This window comes from Sus scrofa, chromosome 5 (assembly GCF_000003025.6).
Source record: "Sus scrofa isolate TJ Tabasco breed Duroc chromosome 5, Sscrofa11.1, whole genome shotgun sequence".
Taxonomy (NCBI): Eukaryota; Metazoa; Chordata; class Mammalia; order Artiodactyla; family Suidae; genus Sus; species Sus scrofa.
The window spans coordinates 5,891,126-5,907,869 of NC_010447.5; the positions used below are offsets into that span (position 1 = coordinate 5,891,126).

The following is a 16,744-nucleotide window of genomic DNA, read 5'->3' on the forward strand; positions in this document are numbered from 1 at the left end:
TGTTTTAGCCCTGCCCTGGAGGGGCCCCTTTGAGCCTTCACTGACTTTAGTTGTGATCAGCATCCTCTGGAGTTTCCAGTTCTGTCATGGAGAGATGATCACTTAAGAACACACTTTGTGCACCTCATCTTGCTTAATCTCCCCAAGTCCTGAGGCTTTTTTTCAAATGTTGCAGATAGAGGAACAGGAAGCTTAGAAACTTGCCAAGGTCCCGCATCTGCTCTCCTGTGCCCCTCTCTGTTGCCTGGCCCCATTCAGCCCTGCGGTTCCCTCATAAGTCTGTGGGGAGCCCTATCAGGGACGGGCCTCTGATGGTTACCTGCCCTGTATCCTTACCTGGCAAGATCTCGACCCGTGTCAGAGTATGACTGGGGACATTGTGTTGAAAGATTGTTTGCTACAGTAGACTTCAATTTTAAACGGACAAAGTGGAAGGAAAATGTAGTTTGTAAAACAAGATACACTTCTGTTTGTAGTTGGTATTATGTTTATAATCCTATTTCAGACTGAGAATGGAAGCTTGTAGAGGTTTGAGACCCTATCTTTTCCATCAAGTTTATATAATACGCAATAATGCCTACAAGCTTTAGATTCATTCATTTACTAAACACTTTATTACATCCTTATTACATGCCGAACGGAAGTATAGTATTGAGAATCTTGAGCAAGGGTTCAGATGTTTTCCTGTTCCTTGATCTCTTCCGTCTTCCCTAGCGTAGGTCCAAAAGGGAGGAGAAAGGTGAAGGTGCTGGTCACATTCTGGGTTGCTTGGAACATCGTACTCCTGCCGGCTTCATGCAGGATTTGAGTTGGTTGTTTGGGACTACCGAAAATAAATAAATAAACAAACAAATAAATAAACAAATAGGTAAAATGTACAAGAACTGAATTCTTCCTTTGCCATCCGCAGAGCAATGACTGCAGAGTAGCTGTGTGGTCTGACACGTCCTGGGATCACCTGGCTCTCTCCTACTCCACTGTCTTGGGGCTCAGGGCGGGTTCTGCTGTTGGAACCAAGTGTAGCAGTTCCACTCACACGTGCTGCCCCTGCTGTGTGACCGTGGGCACGCCGTCCCCTGGGCCGTCGTTTCCTCGTCTGAAAACATGGACAGTCCTCCCACCTTGCGGGGTTATCAGTGAGTGTAAAGGTCCTGGTAGATGTGTATAAACTGTCGTAAGACAGCCCCTGGTTTTATCCTCCACTTGCAGATTTCCCAAACACAAGTTTATGGTGGCGTTTTTATTGCTACGCCACCAAAATATCAACAGTATAATTCCTCTTTACAAAGCTAAGGATACTTTTCTTTTATTCTGAAGTCGTATGACCTGGTTTTTAGTGTTAAAATACTTTAAAAAAAACTATTAAAATGCCTTTGAAATGGAATAATGTGAAGTGGTAGGGTTTTTCTTTTTTTTTTTAATATCCTTAATTGGCACAATAAAGTTGGCAGCCTTGTGTTGGGCGCTTCTGCCTTTAACGAAGGGTGCTGGTCACTGAAGCTGGGGGCTTTGGTGCTCTGCCCTCTCCCCCAGGGAAGAGGAAGCCATAGCCAGAGGCGCAGAGCGACCCAGCCCCTTCTTACCTGACCCAGCTCAGGGCCGTTTCTCCTGGGGCGTCTCTTCCTGGCCCCGACCTTCTCAGCTCCTGCTTAGGTCTGTTACGCAGTACTTGTCACACTGTGTGGTCCTGGGCGCTTGTCAGTCTGCTCTACTAAACTCTAAGCTGCTTAAGGCAAAGTGTGCTGAATTATTTGGCTTGTGACTTCCAGGGTCTAGCAGAGAGAGGGTACATATAAATAAATGAGGGGAAAAAAATCATACCAAGAAAGCTCTAATAAAACATTAACACAGCATATCTCTAACTTTATTCCTGAAAAACACCCCCCCCACTCACCACAAACCCTGCTCACCACTCTTTTTTTTTCTTTTTTTCAGGGCATGTGGAGCTTCCCAGGCTAGAGGTCCAATCGGAGCTGTAGCCGCCAGCCTACGCCACAATTCACGGCAATGCCAGATGCTTAACCCACTAAGCGAGGCCAGGGATGGAACCTGCATCCTCCTGGATGCTAGTCAAGTTTGTTAACCACTGAGCCACATAGGAACTCCTGCTCACCACTCTTTTTTGAATTCAGACCTTCTTCCTTAGGTGTGTTACCCAAAGAAGCCTTGAGCTGTTCCCAGGGCTGGGGGGTAATTGGGGGAGCTCCATAACATCTTAACCACTGAGATGTGTTACAAGTCTAGGTGTTGCTTCTCATGCTGGCATTTTATAAAATGCATAAGAAAAGAAAGTAATGTGTATTTTTCCTATCTCATTGGTGCCTTGAAGTTTTTCTTAATTGGGCTTTTTGTTTTAATTAGTGTGGTTTTATATCTTCTTTCTTTCTTTTTTTTTTCCTTTTTTTTTTTTTCTTTTTTAGCTTTGGACAAGTGCCAGCAAGAAAAGAAGCTTATGTAAAAGGTTTCAACTTTTTTTTTTTTTTTCTTTTTTTTTTTTACTTTGCCAAAGATAGAACTGGTACTTCACTCAGCTTGTCCTGGCACCTTCTTTGATAGAGAATGTTAGAAATTTGGCTTGGTTTATTCCTTTTTATATCCATATGTGGGAAGAGTAAAGGTAAGATAAGATGGCTCTATTTATATCTGTTTCATGAAAAAATGTGAAAAGCTAACAAGTAGGATTTGAACATAGCTGCTACCCTCTCCCCAACCAAAAACCAAAACCAAAACAAATCAGAACGTATTTTGCGTAACCTATTCGTGACGATGATAGGTTTCTTGAATTTAAGATTTACTTATCATTTGAAGAAGAAAAAGAAAAGTTAATGCCTGTAATTATCGTATAAGATTTTACTTGTTTGCTGACTGTCAGACACCTGCCACACTGACACCTGCCACTGAGAGCTGCCATGTCTAAGTCACTGATTGGCATTGGCACTGCGGTGATGATGGGGAGAACTGAGCTAACCTGGTTAGAATGTGGACCATTCGGGCTCATCAGAATCACTTGTGTATGTTAGAGGATCAGTTATTCTAAGAGTTGAGACCTAATAAAATACACTTAGTGCTAACATTGTACAGAACTTATTTTGTTTAGTCTTTGGATTAGAGGCACCTCGCAGCATAATTTTTGGGGAATGTCAGTCGCTGTTGTACTGCAGAGGCAGATGCTGGGAGCAGGAGAAAGTTCTATTTTTTCAAGTTCTGCAGAGGCCTCCTTGCCTCTTTTTCTTCTTCTGTCTTTTCCCCCTCCACTTCCTCCCCCTTCCTTTTCTCTTTATTGAGACACTAGTTTACATGTAACTGAATGCCCTCATTTAGGGGCTTTGACAAGTGGATATGCATGTGCCCACTGTCCTGATGAAGACACAGAACACTTCCATCACTTCAGAAAGTTCCTTGTGCCCCTGTGCAGCCAGCCCCCAGGCACGCATTGATCTGTCATCCTAGATTGGTCTGGCCTCGTTTAGAATTTCATGGAAATACGAGACACACGGTATATACCTTTGTCTTCTTTTGCTCATTAGGATGTTTCTGTGACTCCCTCACCATACCTCTATCAGCAGGTCATGCCTTTTAAGTGCCAGGTAGTTTTCCATTGTGTGTCCATGCTGCACAGTGTGTTTTTGATGTCCTGTCCGAGAAGCGTTTCAGAGAATCAGGGCTCTGCAGGAATTTACACGTGGTCTTTTTGTATTCCCTCTCCCCCACCTTTCCGCAGCACTTGCAAGAAAGCTGAGAGGAAGAGCAAGGAGACAAACTGAGTTTGGGCAGTTACCTTTTCATCAGAGCCTTGAGTCTTTTTAGTCCTTTAGTTTCGTTTCTCAGAACAATGCTATTCTTATTATCCCCAGCTTGTGGCAACTGATACAATCTTGTACTTGCCTTTCTGGAGATGGGGAGATGGGGAGGTGGTGGGGAGGGTGAGCACATATTCCCAATGGTTTAAGGTTGTGATCAGAAAGGCCCTTCTGGGCTTTGGATGACTTCCACTGTGCCTGCTGGTGCTAGACTGCTTGGCTCTGCAGTTAGGGCTTGCTGAGTTCAGAGACATGCAGACTGCAGAGCTCATCTAGTGTGGGGCTGCCAGGTACCCCCTTCTCTCGCTCCAGCCTCTCCCTCTGAGTTGTCTGGCTGTTGCCTTGCTCTGTCCTGGCTCAGCTCTTAGCTTTAGCCCAGTTGGGAGGCATGAAGCACAGAACTGCCCTTTTGTGTTAACAACCCCAATTGTTGTGTGCCATGTGCCCGTAACTTCTTTAAGAATCACCTTTTAAGAGGCACTGGTTACTTAGGGCTGGGAGAAGCATGGGGGCCAGGGAGAGGGATGATAGCTAAAGAGTATGGGGTTTCTTTTTGAAGCGATGAAATGTCCTAAAATTGACTGGGTATAAGCCATTAAATTGTACACATTAAATGGATGAATTGTATGGTGTGTGAATTATATCTCAATAAGGCTTTTTTTTTTTTTTTCTTTAGTATGGTATTAGAGCAAGGACGGACTAGTAGAAGAATGGGGGAAATTTGACATCATAGAAATTTTATTCTTTCTCCATATGACCCATTGCTAAATATTCTCATTTTCCTCACAGCTCTAGTTCCCTGGGAGGCAGAAGAGTGTTGTAGAAAGAGGACGGGCTTTGAAGTATCAGGTGAACCTCAGTTTGAATCCCCATTCTGCCCTTATTAGCTGGGTGACCTTGGGCAGGTTGCTTAACTTCTCTGTGGTGGTTTCCTTTCTGTAAAACAGGGCTAGGAGTACCAACCTTACAGAATCTTTCAAAAGAGCCCAGTAAAGGCAGCCGTTTTCACCAGGCGACAGTCATGTAACAGCTGTCAGGGAGAAGAGGTAGCCTGGTCAGATGTTGTCCTGCCATCTGTGAGTTATGCCAAGTTACTCTTTGCTCAGATCCCCCTGCTGGTGGGCACATACTCAGCGATCGGTACCAAGTAACGGATGACGCTGGTAGCCTTTAGCTAATTTGCTAAAGGACTCTGAGCTTCTGAATTTTTTCCCACATGGTTTGAGTAGGTCAGTAGCAAGCTCTTGGAGAGCCCACTTGGGTCCCCTGCTTCTTAAAGCCTTCCCACCTGGGGTCCATGCTCCTGTCCCTCGGGGCATGTTGTTTCTAACATTTGTCAGCTCATGCCATTTAAATTTATTTGCACTTCTGCCCTGCCCATACTCTGTGAGCAATGCAGGGCAGAGACCACGGCTTTTCAGTCATGGGCCCCTGAGGCCCTAAGCGCTGTGCCTGGCACTGTTGTTTGTTGAATGAATGCCCAATGGTTTCAAAACCATTTTGTCTGGTGACAAAAACCAGACTGGAACTGGAAATACCAGTTTAGGCACACATGCTAGAAATTAGCACGTGGGTTTCTCTGGAGCAGTGTTTCTGTCCCAGCGCCACCTCAAGGGGCTGCACCCCTGCCCCAGGATGGGAGAGCTCAGAGGGGCAGGAGAGCTCGCCTCCTTGCCAGGAATCCACTGACAAGGTGTGAGGTGAGGCTGAGGTCCCTGGGAGAGAGAAAGTGCCTGAAGCTGACCTCATTCCTTCGTAGTCCCATTGCTTTCTGCATCCTTATTTCAGTTCATGTAAAATTTTTATTAAACAACAGCTGTATCCAAGACCCAGTTCTGATCCTTCAGGGAAGCCGAGGTGGAGAGGTAGTGTGGTGTAGTGGTTAGCAGTTGGACTCTGGAGGCTGACTGCCTGGGGTTCAAGTCCTACACCACTACCACCCTCACCCTACCCGTGACCCATGGACCGGCTCCGGGATGCAGGCAAGTCACAGAATGTCTCTGTACTTGAGTTATCTCACCTGGAAAATGGACGAGGTTACCAGTACTTAGCCTTAGAGGATTATTTTCATGATTAACAATAAATAAAGTAAGCACTATATAAATATTTATTGAGTAGCCTATGTTTGTAGGATTTATTAAAAAAAAAAAGAGAGAGAGAGAGAATGAGACTCTTAAACCTTGCTCTGATTGTCCCTCCCATAACCAAGAGCCCTAAGTGGGGCCTGGCGCAAAGTTTTCCGTCATGCTAGCTGACAGCAAGGAAAGCTAGACAGCTTACTTTGTTAGAACTCAGGTATTTATGCTTTCTCTGTGGAAGAAAATACCCCAGCAAAAGGGCTTTGTGGTCATGTTTTGTTTTTCTTTTTTCTGCCGAACCGATGGCATTCGGAAGTTCCTGGGGCAGGGATTGAATCTGAGCCGCGGCTGGGAGCCACACTGGATCCGTCACCCACTGCTCTGGGTCGGGGAATTTAACCCTTGCCACCACAGAGACAACAAAAGGTCCTTAACCTGCTGTGCTAAAGCAGGAACTCCCATGATCGTATTTTTTATGCTGCATAGTTAAAGCATATGCTCTGAAAGATAACTGCCAGTTTTAGGAAGCCCATCTGTGTAATGTGGTCAAGGACACTGAAGTCACCTCTAGAAACACTCTGGAGCTTGTAGCTCAGTCTTTTCCAGCGTCAGAGTCCATCTTTGGGCAAAATGACCTTTAGGGCCATTAATGCTCACTTCCTAATCCTGCCTATCCCACAGCAAACCCTGGGATGAAGTGGCCAGCCTCCTGCAGACCAGAGGATGCTGCTGGCTGAGTGTGGCTAGCGTGGTGGTCCAGTCTGCACACTTCTGTAAGGGTGTAACTGACTTAACTAAGCTGGCTGTGGAATACAGTGAAATCTGCACTGGGCTGGCTTTTCTGGTTTATTTGGGGGGGGGTGATGTAATACTTTCCCAAGTAGCACGGATTATTATCGTGTGTCAAATCATCGAGGCTTTTGTTAATGTGGTCTTTGCTTTATTCATGCTTTTCCATTAAAGAGTTTCTAAACACAAGATTTGGGGAAGAGATTTTTAACCTATTCTGTTTTGTGTTATAAGGTCAGACTAGATAGCTGTTTTTCGTTTTTTCTCTTTTTTTTAAATAAGATTTACATTACATTAAATAAGATTTACATTACAGTTAATTTACAATGTTCTGTCAATTTCTGCTGTATAGCAAAGTGCCCCAGTCTTTCGTACATACGTACGTACATACATACATACATACATGCATATATATATATATATATATATATTCTTTTTCTCACATTACTAGATGGCTGTTTTTAACTCAACATTTTGTATGAAAATGGATATTTGTTTTTGTCTATTTTTGTTTCAATATCTTCTCCTTTCTGTAGTGTTTGTATTTTTTAAAATATTGTTGCATGCATTTTTAAAAACTTTTTATTCAGGTATAAATGTATATATATATATACATAGAAGCGCGCGTATTATAAGTGTGTAAACCAATGAATTTTCGCAAACAGCATTCCCCTAATGCTCAAGAAATAGAACCCTCTTCAGAAGCGCTTCTGGCGACCCCTTCCTGCCTGTCCCTTTCCTTTCTGCCATGTCCTGGGCTCTGGCAGCAGAGAAGCTGTGCGTCCTCTGTCTTACAGGAGTGACACAGTAGGTTCTCTTTGTAAATGAGGAGAGACTGTCTCTTCTCCTCACCTGAAGTTACTCTTTTTTCCCCTTCACTTTCAGTTCTTTGTAAACTATATGAAGCGAGGTGTTTTTGTGTTTGGTTTTTATTCTAGGGCCTCACGCTTGCACGTCTGAGTGTCCGGCCTCCCTCGCAGGCTGCTCTGCCCGGGTGTGTGGAGTCACAGGGAGGGGCTGAGTCTTGCACGTAGGGGCAGCAGAAGAGCATTCCGTGCAGGTGAGGCCCTGTCTCACTAACTTGTGGCACTTCCGTAGGGAACACGTCTTTTTTTCCTCCTAAGTGGAAGGATCCCTAATACAGGAAGAGACTCCGGGACCATGGTGCACGGTATGTGTTTGTATACGTGGTACGTGGGACTTTTGTTCTCAGACTGATTTTCTGTGGAATACTGCCGTCTCTGTTTGGGCCCTTTCTGAAAAGAAAGCTCTTCTGTGACGGGCCCAGCAGGCTCCCAGCGGAGGCCTGCGAACCTGGCGCCTGTCGGGGGAAGGCAGCGGCGTAGGGAATGCCTTATCTCAGGCACGGAGTCGCAGCCAACAGGAAATGATGAAATGTGCTGGGAGAATTCGGCGGGGAGCCCGAGGTCAGACCGACGGGCTGGGTCGGAAGGAGGCAGGTGCGGGAGCTGGCTGCTCAGCAGAGTTAGGCGGTTGAAGTGCCTTTGACAGGAAAACGTGAGTGTGCGCTTGAGAACCTGCATTTCCTTTAAAGGGGACCTTTGAAAGTAGGGTTTTCACTGATTTTTTTTTTCCCCTAAAGTGATTGATTTAACAGAGATCTCACCTTTTAAGGACACCTAGTGTTAGAGTTTCTTCACGGAAATGTTCACCCAATTCAATATTAACTGAACGGGGTGGAGTGTTTTATCCAGAATGCTTTGAGAAAATGTTAGAGTATTTGTTTTATTTTCTTGGTGAATACATTTTGACCTACATAAGTGAAGGACTGTGCTTTATAATTGCTCCTCTGTTTTTAGAACATATGTGCATGCTTCATTTCAAGATAGATGGAATAAATGAAAAACTTTGGCATGTTTTAGACTCACTTGCATACCTCTGGCTGTATTTTTTCCTTACTGTGTAGCTAAATGAATTTCTTGAATTAACTGTTAATAGAGGGTTGGTGTTTTCCCCCTCCTGTCAGGCATTATGCTTATTACATGCTGCCGTTTCCTTTCTGAACAGCCAAATTCAATCTACGAACACATAACTGGGGCTTGTGAGAGAAAATGAACAAATTAGCTTTTCCAGTCGCCTGTAATTGCTATTTCTGACTCTTCCAGAATCCCAGAATTAGCATGCAGCTTGCTCCAAGACCCCCTCCGTCTTTCTCCTCAGTCAGTTCCTTTTTATTTCTTTTCTCAGCTGGACCCTGTGCCCTTGTCCCTGTCTGATTGCTGTCACCGGACACTTTGTTTTCATTTTTATTGGATAGCAAAATGTAAAAGGTTTATTATTTCAATAACTGAGCAGCTTTACGTACATATTTAATTGTTTCTTACCTTGGAAGTTGTATTCTGGAACTGAAAAATCACGCCCCCCCCCCCTTTACTTCCACTGTCTTGTAATTCTAAGTGGAAAATTTTAAAAAGGAAATCCTGATAACCCATTCATTACTAGGTGAGTATATTTATTGGGTTACCTATTGCTTTGAATGTCAGAAAAGCAGCGTCCCCTTGCTGTTCTCCAGAAAGCGCCATGCTGGTACAGTCTGTGCCACCTAGAGAAGCAGATTTTCTTGTTAGGTTGTTTCCTAGTATGATGCGTGTATTTCTGACACTTTCAGGGTTGCCTAGTCCCTCTATTCTAGAAATCCCCTCTGTCTGATTTTTCTCTCAGACCTTGGTCAGGTTTGTCCTGGCTTTTATGATTCAGAGCATGTCCACAAATCCCTTCCTTCTTCATGATAAGATATCTAACCTAATTCTAGGTGAACATTAATGCTGTATTTATGAAAATAATACAGATTCAAATTGAATCATGTCTTGAAAAGGCCTGAGATTATACCAGTAGTAAAAATTAAGTCTCCCCACCCTTTTTTCCGTTTCTTTTTATACATTTGTGAGTCTTATATTTTGCTCAGCCACGTAATTCTTTTGTTTATGTGGTGGCATAATTTAAACGGTGGGAATATGATTTTTAGAATTGTAATGGTGCTTGGTGTCATTATAGTTGGGCCCATTCATTTTTTTTTTAATTGAAGTACAGTGGATTTACAATTTTGTGTTAGTTTCAGGTTTATAGAAAAGCGATTCAGTTATACATGTATATATGTGTGTGTGTGTGTGTGTGTAACCTTTTTCAGATTCTTTTCCATTTTTTTAAAAAATTAAGGCCAAGAGGTCAAATACCTTGCTTACTTGTTCAAGGTCACATGGCTAACTGGTGGCTGAGGGAGTCTAGAACTCAGGTCTCCTGACTTCTGGGCCTTTCCTTTATCTGCTTTCTCCACGTATTATCTCAAGATTAGTAGGACTTGGCCAAGACTGGCTTTTTTCTTCTAACGAGTCCATTTTCATTTGTTTCATTTTCAAATACTCAGAGTTTATTCAGTAATTACCTAAGCAAGTACCAGTTGGCATAGGTGTGCAGTGAATTACCTCAAGCACAAAGAGCATTGACCTTTCTCCCTCTGAGAGAGATTTTTCTTAAAACCAAAGAGTTCTCTATTTAATAAAGTTTTTCTTGCTTCTCCCCTAAACTAAGTCTCACTCAGTTGTTACTGTTATAAGAAAACCTCAATATATTATCTGCTAGATGAGAAATCCAAACTCAATAAAATCATAACTAATAAATTAAAAAAAAAAAAAGACAAAAGTACTTGATTCTCCTTTGAAAGAGGAATCTTCAGGATGTGAAAGGAAAGCCCTGACCTCTGTGGGAGCACCAGGCCTTATGAGGGGACACTGATAGTTCCGTCTTGCTGTGTCTCAGTCTGAACTGATGGGGTTTGGGAATAGGATAGACTTTAAAACAATGCGTTACAATGTCAATAAAGGGGGAAATTTATAAACATGAAACTTACCCACAACCTTCCAGAATCAGTTAAAAAAGTCTCTCCCAGAAATTGAATTTGCATCCCTCTGAAATTCGCGTATGGAAATTAGTTGCAAATAGAGGCATGCTGAGAACAGTGGGGGACTGTTCTTAGACCTGGATGTGGTTCCCACTGTCTGTCCAGAGTCACCTTAGGGAGGTTCACTGGCTAGCACTTACTTGTATTTTCTGAAGTATTTTGAGTATATGTTGTGAAGAATTTCGGAAACAAATACACTACAGGAAAATAGACATTTTCAGAAATATTTTAATTGTTCTTAAAATTGTGGCCAGTAACTTTATAGCTATTTTAATTTCTAAAACCTGGGAATGAGGTAGGATGCGTGAGCAGTGTCTTCTGTGCGAGGTCAGAATTGTGTCTTCCCTCCTGGTGTGCTGGTGGCCACTTTTGTCATTGTCATTGAAGAAGCTGCTGCTTTCAGTTGACGAGCCAGATAACTACATGGGAGGTAAAGGGTGAGGAGCCCACCTCAGGGAGGGGCTTAGTTCACGTCTCCCATAATTTAGTTACCTTTGTTCCCCAATTAGCAGTATGTACTGTCATATTTTCCATACATAATTACGTGTAGAATATTTTAACTGGCTTCCTTTTCTTAATATATCATTGGTCTTACATATTTAAAAATGTATGTGAAATTACATAGGCATATAGAAACATATAATTAACATATAATTGTCTCAGTCAATAGTAAGATTTGACATTCTCCTTGCCCCTAGCTTTTGCCACATCAGTGTGAATTCTGACTATGCCTGTAAACTTGGAAGTGAGGGGGGATATGGTGCTGGCTTTGCTGCAGACCGAGGAAGGATTTAAAGGCAGGCCCTGAGGCCGCTGCTGGCTCAGAAGTCCTGAGAATGTGTGCTGTTGGGTCTTTGGGCCTTCTTCATTTTCATCTCTGCTCAGGGATTCTTCCAAGCCAGCTTCTAGTGGGGGCCTTAGAACCTCCTCTGAGGTTTTGAAGAACTTCCCCCGGAGCCCAGGAAGATTGTAGGCCCTGGAGGCAGGTAAAGATGACTGTGGGTGTGGAGTGAGAGGGTAGTAACACTGGAAAATATGGGCCATTCGTTTGAATGAATGAGTAGATGCAGTGGTCCTCTTTCTAAAGAGGTTAAAGGCACTGTAGTTGTGTTTCACCTGGGCGGTCTGTAAGTGCTTTGCATCTCACAGTTCTCCTTGATGCCAAGTGACAGACGAGGTGTCTATTTAGCATCTCCTCCAGCCCTGGGAATTTGGCCTAAAATTTTTTTTTCTTTTTAGACTCCGTCATACGTGAGTCTAAAGACTTGAATCTCTATGTGGACTCAGGAAGCATAATATTCTGTTTTTGGATAACTTAAAGAATCTGATGGAAGTGTTCAAATTTGAAATGTGTGCCAGGGGTCATCACAATAGTATGGGATTTAAATTTTCCTTTTTGTTAGGGTGAAGCCTGTGCTGTGAATTTCCTACTCAGTCTTGTTTTCCACTGGGATTTGTTCTGCTGTAGCCTCCTTGAGGGAGGTCAGGGAGAATGATTTTGCTGGAAAGTGCTTACTTGACAACATGTTGTTGATGAAATTAACAGGGCTAAAATGTTGAATTTACCAATTTGGAATTCTCTTTGATTCTCAAGTGCCTAACACATATTGGTAGTGCTTGTTTAGCAAAATAAATGAAGCTGGGGCAATTTGCAGACAATGAAGTGTTCTCTTTATGGTTCTTTTCTGGTATGAGCTAACTCAGAAAGAAAAAATAGCACAGGGAACAGTGGACCGATGACCAATTATCTGTTGACTTGGAAAACAGACATTTTGTTAATTTACCACCTCTGGGGGTGTTCAGCTCAGGTTCATTCAGTCATCAGATCTGACCCTTACTGCGCAGGAAGCATGTTGTACAGCAAGACCGAAAGACCATGCAGAGAAGGGTCAGGACTACTTTTGGGGGAGAAATCAGTATATACTTAATAGTGAACTCTAGGGCATTAAATTTATTCTTAGGCACATCCAGTAGACTGCTGAGGTTGAAGAGTTTGAGTTTGGCATGGGTGCAGTTGTCACAATGATGAAAACTCCTGGTGTGAGGTTTACGTAAACCATACTTGTTCCAGCCCCTGACCGCTTTCATTGATGACTGTGCAGACACCTGAGCGGGCTCTGCACTTACTTCCAACCGCCCACTAGGTCACTACCTGGAGGGACGGTCCACTTGAGTGCTGGATGGCTGGATCAGTTGATTTGTTCACTTTTGCACGCGGGCATATGCATGTGTTCACCTTACCCACTTGGCAGAGTTTCTCATGCACTCACTTTGCATCAGGCACAGTGCAAGGCCCTAGGATCCATGATGGTTGAGGTTGGGTTCTTGCTCCTGAGAAGCTCACTGTCCAGGCAGATAAAGAGACTTCTAAACTCAGGCTGATGAGTCTCCTTACGTTACTCTAGGATCTTAGACTGCTGCGAAGCGTGTGGGAGGTTGGGGCAAAGTTCACGGGTGGATGTTTTGGCAAGAGAGGTTTCTGAGGCAGACAGGGGAGGTGGAGGGCGAGTACATGCAGCGGCCAAGGAGGTCAGAAAGAATACGCTGTGTTTGGGGTTTGCCGTGGCTGGATGGTGGTACAGGTGTAGATGGGCTTCAGGGACCTCAAATTTATCAGGCCCGGGCCCCAGTTATTTTCCATCCTGACCCAGTTCCTCTGAAGTTTCTGTTTCTCTTTGTGGCATTACCACATACCTTGCCTCCAGAAATGGGAACTTTCATCTTGCTCCTCCTCCGCTCTTCCTCGTATTGCTCCCCTTTCCTGGTCTCCTAGCGTTTCTCTTTCTGTCTCTGACCTCTAGAGCTGCACTGTCCCTGTGGTAACCAGCAACCACGTGTGGCTCTTTACATTAAAATGAATTGGAAGTGGATGTAAAGAAGTCAGTTCCCCAATTGCACCAGCTGCATTTCAAGCACTCAGGCTTGGGGTCTGTTCTCTGCTGCCTGCCAGAGGGCACTTTCCTTCACAGGCTTTTGATCAGGGCCTCCCCATGACTTCGCGGATTCCTAGTGTGGCCCTCGAGGCCTCTGGCTTGGCGGCACCTATCTTGCCTCACATTCAGCTACTCCCTTTTTCACTGTCCTGCTATCACATTCTTGATTCTTTCATACCTTTTCGCCTTAGTACACGCTGTTGTCTCACTCACCAGAATACCATTCCCTGTCTGGACACCTCCCGCATGCTTCAGACCCAGCTCCAGAGCACGTCCCTGGCTTCCCTCAGGTTAATCTCTCCTTGTTATGTCCAGTACTTGTAATCACACAGTCATACTCCCCTCTGAGAGCACAGATGGTGCTTATTTGATATGTGTCATTGTCATTTGTCTATCACTCGGTGGCAGGCACAGCGGTTAAGCTTTGGGGACAGATAAACTTAATTTTGGAACTAACCATTTATTTGCCATGTGACTTTGGGCAAGATATTTCATCTCTCTAAGTCTCAGTTTCTTATTCTGTACAGTAAAAATTATAATGGCCTTTCCCTCCTACATAGAGCACCCAACATTGTACTTAACCAGAAGCTCTTAAGCTTCAGCTGAGAGCTGTCGTTCTAGACAGTGTCCATCAACCTGGCTAAAACCTTATCTTCTGCAAATAATGACGTTTTGATTCTTCTTTTCGAATTCTTTTTATTTCTTCTTTTTATGGCCACACCTGTGGTATGTGGAAGTTCCACAGCAGTGATAACACTGGACCCTTAAACCACTGAACCAGAGGGAACTTCCTCCATATCCATTTCTAATAAACACATTTCACAAAGTCTAAAGTGATGTGTTTACTTTTCTCTTGACTAATGGAAGGATTTAAAACATTTTAACCATTTCCCTCCCAGCTTGTACAATATTTCTTTTCTGAAAAAAATTTTTTTTTTTTTTTTTTTTTTGTCTTTTGTCTTTTTAGGGCTGCACCCTTGCCATATGGAGGTTCCAGGCTAGGGATCTAGTTGGCGCTACAGCTGCCACCCTACACCAGAGCCACAGCAGCGCCAGATTCGAGCCATGTCTGCGACCTACATCACAACTCACGGCAACGCCGGATCCTTAACCTACTGAGTGAGGCCAGGGATCGAACCTGCAACCTCATGGTTCCTAGTCAGATTTGCTTCTGCTGCACCATGATGGGAATTCCTTCTTTTCTGAATTTTTTAATCCTACAAATTAGACATTATGTTTCTTATTGTTAATGCTGTTTAGATTTATCCATTTACGTACCATTCTTTCTTGTGCTTCAAGCTTTCCAGCTGAGATCATTTCTTTTTGCCTGTGGTATATCCTTTAAAATGTCCCTTTCTGGAGTTCCCATTGTGGTTCAGTGGGTTAAGGACCTGATGTAGTCTCTGTGAGGATGTGGGTTTAATCCCTAGCCTTGCTGGATCTGGCATTGTGGCAAGCTGTGGTGTAGGTCGCAGATGCGGCTTGGATCCGGTGTTTGCCGTACCTGTGGCGTAGGCCTCACATGCAACTCCGATTCGACCCCTAGTCTGAGAACGTTCATATACCGCAGGTGCAGTTGTGAAAGAAAAAAATAAGTTCCCTTTCTGTGAGTGTTTTTTGGGTGGTGTATATTTTATGTTTGAAAATATCTCGTTCTTAGTTCTTAAAAACTGTTTGGCTAGGTTTAGATTCTTAGTTGGTGGTTATTGTTGCTCAGTGTGTTGAATTTATTTCTCTCTGGCTGCTTTTATGATTTTTTTCTGTATCTTTGAGGTCCTACAAGTTACTTCAACTTGTCTTGGTGTGATTCTTTCTTTTAAAAATCTTGCTTGAGTTCTGTGGACTTCCTTGGTCTGTGATTTAGTGTCAGTGTTTTGAAAATTTCCTTTTTATTGCTTCTTCCACGTTCGTTTTTCGGCCATGCCTGCAGCATGTGGAAGTTCCCAGGCCAGGGATGGAACCTGTTCCACAGAAGTAACTCAAGTCCTTGCAGTGGCAACGCCGGATCCTTGACCCACTGCCGCGCAAGGGCACACCTTCTTCCACAGTCTTTCTGTCTTTAGTCCTTTCTGGCTGCTCCACGGCACATGGAAGTTCCTGGGCCAGGGACCAGATCTGAGCTGCAGTTGCGACCTACCGAAGGAGGTCTTAACCCCCTGTGCCAGGCCACGGGCCGAACCTGCCTCCTGGCACTGCAGAGATGCTGCCATCCCACCGCACCACAGCAAGATCTCCATCTTCCACATCCCAAATGTTACTTCTTTCTGGAACTTCGTGAGATGTAAGTTAGATGCCACGATTTCTTTGAAGTCTGTTAACCTTTCTTGTGTATTTTCTCTTTGTCTCTCTTTGTCACCTCAGAGAAAGCTGATTTATCTACTTATATTCTGGGGTTTCTTTAAATTTGCTTTTTGGTTTCTTTAAGTTCTTTTATTATATTTCATAATATAATAAAGTGATATAATTATACTTTATTCAGCTTTTAACATTTTTCAATGGGAATATCGTTAAGATATTTAGTTTGGCTTGCTGCTAGAAACGCAAGTCTATTTTTTCATATTGTGTGTTTGTGCCTGAGCCTAGCACATTCCTCGACTCCTTCACTGCAGACACATTTATTGTGTGCCTGTTGTGCATCAGTGCTAGGGATGGGGGAGCAAACCAAACAGAGCCCTTGTTCTTTAGGAGCCTGCGTTCCTGTGAGTGGAGAGAGACAGTGTATAAATATACAGTCTGGCACGTGGGGGCTGAGTGTTACTAAGAAAATAAAGCAGAGTTAGGGGCTGACCTGTCAGAGGATTGGGGACCGATTAGGGAAGGCTTGCATTTTTTTAACAGATGTAAACGGGAATTCTGTCTATTTAGTGGATGGCTATTGACTCCCCCGATCCCAGCATTTTCCCCCTGCGATTGTGGTGAGCCAGTCATGCAGAATCCATGTTCTCATGACTGCATGTGCATTTGCCCATTTGTTATTTTTGGACTTTGTCTCGGTCTCTGCAGAGATAGATGTTTGTTTCTAGGGCAGGCTTTCTTAAGAAGGTGATACGCGAGCAGATATCCGATGGTGTGAGGCAGCAGAGCCTGTGGATCCTGGGGGAAGCTTATTCCTGGTAGAGGGGAAGCTGGTTGAAGGTGGGCCCAAGGTGGTGCATTTGGAGACCCAGAGGAAGGTCACCGTGGCTGAGAGTCAGGGGCTTGGGACTGGAAGGAGCCAAGACTGAA

General features: G+C 43.8%; 1 protein-coding gene across 10 annotated transcripts in view; it reads left to right on the forward strand.

The window, feature by feature from the left end:
• PACSIN2 (protein kinase C and casein kinase substrate in neurons 2) overlaps nucleotides 1–16,744 on the forward strand; it is a 131,798-nt gene that overhangs the window by 37,749 nt on the left and 77,305 nt on the right. The window contains exon 3 of one of the 10 annotated variants that reach the window (XR_002343861.1): nucleotides 7,606–7,838. The exons of 7 other annotated variants lie outside the window; for them this stretch is intronic. The gene's annotated coding sequence lies outside the window, so the exon portion shown is untranslated. Of the gene's footprint in view, nucleotides 1–7,605; nucleotides 7,839–7,901; nucleotides 8,186–16,744 lie in introns of those variants that run through there. 2 more of the 10 variants (XR_002343863.1, XM_021091422.1) reach the window with 2 other exon arrangements.